This window comes from Drosophila gunungcola, chromosome 3R (assembly GCF_025200985.1).
Source record: "Drosophila gunungcola strain Sukarami chromosome 3R, Dgunungcola_SK_2, whole genome shotgun sequence".
Lineage (NCBI taxonomy): Eukaryota > Metazoa > Arthropoda > Insecta > Diptera > Drosophilidae > Drosophila > Drosophila gunungcola.
Genome location: NC_069139.1, coordinates 29,555,492 through 29,559,986, shown reverse-complemented (window position 1 = coordinate 29,559,986; position 4,495 = coordinate 29,555,492). Strand labels below are relative to the sequence as shown.

General features: G+C 40.7%; 2 non-coding genes across 2 annotated transcripts; both read right to left on the bottom strand.

The window, feature by feature from the left end:
- Positions 1–1,704: 1,704 nt before the first annotated feature.
- On the bottom strand, positions 1,705–1,777 carry Trnav-cac (transfer RNA valine (anticodon CAC)). Its single transcript has one exon. It is a non-coding gene; the product is annotated as a tRNA-Val (tRNA).
- Positions 1,778–4,422: 2,645 nt separating this feature from the next.
- Positions 4,423–4,495, bottom strand: Trnav-cac (transfer RNA valine (anticodon CAC)). The gene has a single exon. It is a non-coding gene; the product is annotated as a tRNA-Val (tRNA).

Here is a 4,495-nt window from a genome sequence, read left to right as displayed (position 1 = left end):
GCTCACATAAAAGCCGCTTTGATTTGGACTCTCAAAAGGCCGTCCGATTCCTGATTTTCTTGTGCTCACAAAAAGCATTTCAAAAATTTCGCCGACCGTTATGTTTGTTGACCCATAAATGCTGATTGGCGCTACTTGGGCACCGCCACCGAAGCTCCGTTAACAGCAAGCGTATAAATAAAACAGGCCGCTCATAAATTGATTACAGTATCAATTGCTGAACTTTTGACTTTTAATTAAAGGCTGTGCAGCATGCTTACAAAGAGAAAGTCCCCCGTAGATATATGTTCACATGGGCATATATATGCAGGCAAGTTACCAATTTGGCGTAAAAATTCATACAAACATGAAAGACCGTGGAGAATGCATACATTTGCGCTATAAAGAATGTTTTTCCAAGGGGGAAAACTCGGTCGGTCGGTGCGTTAAAAATGCGAATTAAAAAATGCCAAATGAACGGGAACTGGCCGGTGCAGGAAAAGTTAAAACGCGACGCTCGGACGGGCTGAAATTATAAATCAATTTAACGTTGCCAAACGCGAGGCCGGACAAAAGTGCGCGCTTCGAGCCGCATAGTAAGTAAATGTGCGGTGGCGGTGGCAAAGTTTTTCATTTTCCATTTTCCATTTTACAAGCAGCACCAGCGAAATTGTATAAATTGCCAACTCAAACGGAAACGCAATGACACCGGACGCCATTGACCACCGCAGACCCCTGGTCCGTGATCCCGCTTCCAGAATCTCCGTCCGGGTTACGGGTTACGGGTAACGGGTAGCGGATTTCGGGTTGCGGATTGCGGGTGACGGGTTACGGGTTACGGTTTACGGGTTGGCTTTTCCCGGATTTCGGGGACGCATGCGCGGCTCGTCATCCGGCCTTTCAACGCTGCCACGGCTGTACGCGCTTTAATCCGTTAGCCACAAACGACGGCATCAGATACAGATACTCGAACTCGCACTGGAACTACGAGTGCGGGCGATTTCGCATTCAAGCCACTGGCCCCGCTGCATTTCAAGTCAAGCAGTTGAACAACTGTTTGTAATTGCAGCATCGCTGGCATTGTGGTAATGGCTCTTTGGGGCTGACTTGGGGTTGCTGTCCGCCGGAATCTCTCACAGTTGAATGCTGCAAAAAGTCCTTGTTACCGGATGTTGTGCAATAAAAATGCAAAGTGCGCAAAAGTTGCTGTCCAATAGCAGCCAGATGATACAGTAAATAAATGTGAATTAATGTTGTTTCGGGTGCACCACGATGGCATTAAAAATTTGACGGGCTGTTGGGGGAAAGGAAAATGAAATTACCGTGAATATGTGTGGGGCAGTTAACCATTATGTGCAATTATAGGGGATAAGTACTTCGACTAAATAACAGGTAATGCCTAAAAGTATGCATTGCTTTTTCCCGTTTGGGTAACTTTTTTGTTAAGTGCTATTTATAAACATTTGCATGACTGCGGAGAAAAACACAATAAATACTTATGCATAAAACAAAAAAGAGCTAATGTTACGGGTAAAAGATAGCTACCCGAACTTTTTATAAAATTAAGTAGTGCGCGCCAATGTGCAATTGGTTATTTTTTTTAAATCAAAATTGTATGTAAAAGGTTAGATTTTCTTAGGCGAAATTCAAGATTACAATTTTTTTGTTAAAAACAAAAAAAAATAAAAAAAAAGCATTTTAGAACACTTAAAAATAATTTTCATTTGTTCCCGCCCGGGTTCGAACCGGGGACCTTGTGCGTGTGAAGCACACGTGATAACCGCTACACTACGGAAACACTTGAAAGAAGGTCACAAACTGTTGTCCAGATTGCAGTGAACTGACTAAGAAAGGGATCTATTTCGGTTTTTTGTTTAACTATAAAAGCGGTAAATTACCATAAAAAATACAATTTTTAAACACAATAACAGGCTTTCTAGACCATAATTTCGATTTCCTAAAGCATTAATAGAAATGACGATTGTTGATTCTAATAATCTACATGCCTATATACAAAATAATTTTTTTTTTAATTATTAATATTTATGTAATTATTTTTAAATGTTGCTTGCCTTTATAAGATTGCATTATTGTATTTCTGTTAATCCAAGGAGTGTTAGACCATTTACATACAGCTATTCAATTCCTATATTTTTGTGTGTACTCTAATCACTTTAAGAAATTTTGCTGATCGGATGGCTATTTGAACGACTATCATAGAATTGATCGGGGAAACAATTTTACTCTTCTCATTTTTAGGTATGAGAGCAAAGGTATAAAAATAGCGACTGGTTGAAGATAACTTCCGTTTTCGTTCGAACTACATAAAAAGTAATAACTAAAAAATAAGTTAACATTTTTTTTATTTACTTGCTGCAGTCGGAATATTTACAAGTTTAGTTACATTAAAGAAAAGTTTATTACCCATTTAACAAGTCATGATCCAAACCATTCACCAGTAATAAGTTTTTATCAATAATTATGTGCTATCTTGAGCACGCATGAAATACTGAAGTCTATTTTGACATATTACTATGGCGGTGTTTTCTTAAATCGACAGGACTGCCAAGTTTCATAACAATGTCATTATCAGTTATATATTTACGCTTGTGTTTACCAACCAGCCATCAAAACGGAAACGTTGAGGATGTTGCAGATAGCCTTTGGTGATTCTACCACGTCGCAGAAAAATACTTCAAAGAGGGTCGAGAACGTAATGATGATGATGACCTGAAGCGGTCCGGGCGACCATCGACATCAACTGATGACCAACACGTCAATGATGTGAACGAATTAGTGCGAAAAAATCGTCGGTTGACTGTAAGAGACCTTACTGATATGATCGTCTAAAACGACCAGAATCACGATAATGTACCGTATCACACTGCACTCGATCTTCGTGACCATTTCTCGAAAATTCGACGCACATCGTTCCCCCCGATTTGGCACCGTGTGACTTCTGGCTATTCCCAAAACTCAAGAGACCACTCCGGGGAACGCGTTTCGAGGCGATTGAGGAGATAAAAGCTGAATCGAAGAAGGCGCTGATGGCTATACCGGAGAGGGACTTTTTGGAAAATTTCGAGGATTGGAAAACACAATGGCATACGTGTATTTTATCGGGAGGGATATGAAATTTATTTGGAATAACAAATAAATATATTTCATTTTACCTTCTGCCCACAAAAGTACCAAATGAAATCCTCTTTAGACGTTATGTTCCAAAAGGGAATTTTAACTGCTTTTTAATCAATAGTGTAAAATAAAAAGAGATTACCAACTGGTAAAGAAGCAAAAGAATGGGCAAATTGCTCGGCAATGCCGCGTACATTGGAAGTGTTCTGAACAGCAAATTTGTTACGAAAATCCGAAGCTAAGCTACTAAGTTACTTAACCAACAAATTTTGAAAGTGGCTGACTCGGGCAACTGTCGGTCGGGCTTCAGCACCGGACCGCCGTCCGTCCCCGCCCGATACGGCCCCCGGCCGAGACCAGGGTACGCGGGGCGGGGGGGGCGACGGATCGGGTGCGCGACCGTGCGTCAGCCGCCGGACAACCCGTCGTCGTCCGGCGGAAGGCAGCGGAAAGCCGGTCCGGAGCAGGTAGCCACGGCAACGCCAGGCGGAATTACTGGGAAACACAAGGTGTGACGGAGGGTCGGCTCTGAACAGATCTGATAAGCAGATGCGGTATCGATCGATGCACAGAACAATCACAGAATACACTTCCGGAGTTCGTGCTGGCGGCTGGCGTTTTATATCGACCTACTAGCAGAACAAGCACTTGGGAATTACAAACAGCCGCCGGTGCGACAGCCAGCAAGCAGAACGAACAGCAACAGCCGGGGTTGTTTTTCGATTGCCTGCGCAATCTATTTTTACTGCCTTTGAATGGTAAAGATAAATACAAAATATATACATATTATTCTTAAAGGGAGTCACAGTCACTTGGAAGCGGGAAAAATAAAAGACGTCTGGAACAAAAGAACTATATTTTCACTCGTCCTCGATTGGGATTGAACTCGAGTGATGAAATGAAGGCCAACTGGCGTTTTATTTAGTTATCATTAGCACTTCAAACAGATTATATTTTAATTTTGCAGAAAAATGGAATGGCTTGAACTCGAGTCAAATTTGGTGGTTTTTATTATTTATCATCAACACTTCTTAAATAATATTATTTTAGGTTGCAGAAAAATAGCAATTAAATTCATTAAAATATGTTTTAAATATCTTCTTAAAAATAAGATACCGTTTCTCAAAACCAATGTTGGCACGGCGGGGTGATAAAATAGTCTTAAGCAATTAAGTTATCAATATCTTTACACAAATGATATTTACATGAAATTTATAGAGATGGTTTATTCTTTGAATTTTCATTTTAATTCTCAAATCAAATCATAAATAATTAAAAAAAGGAAATTGGTCAAAATAATTATTGGCATGTTCCCGCCCGGGTTCGAACCGGGGACCTTGTGCGTGTGAAGCACACGTGATAACCGCTACACTACGGAAAC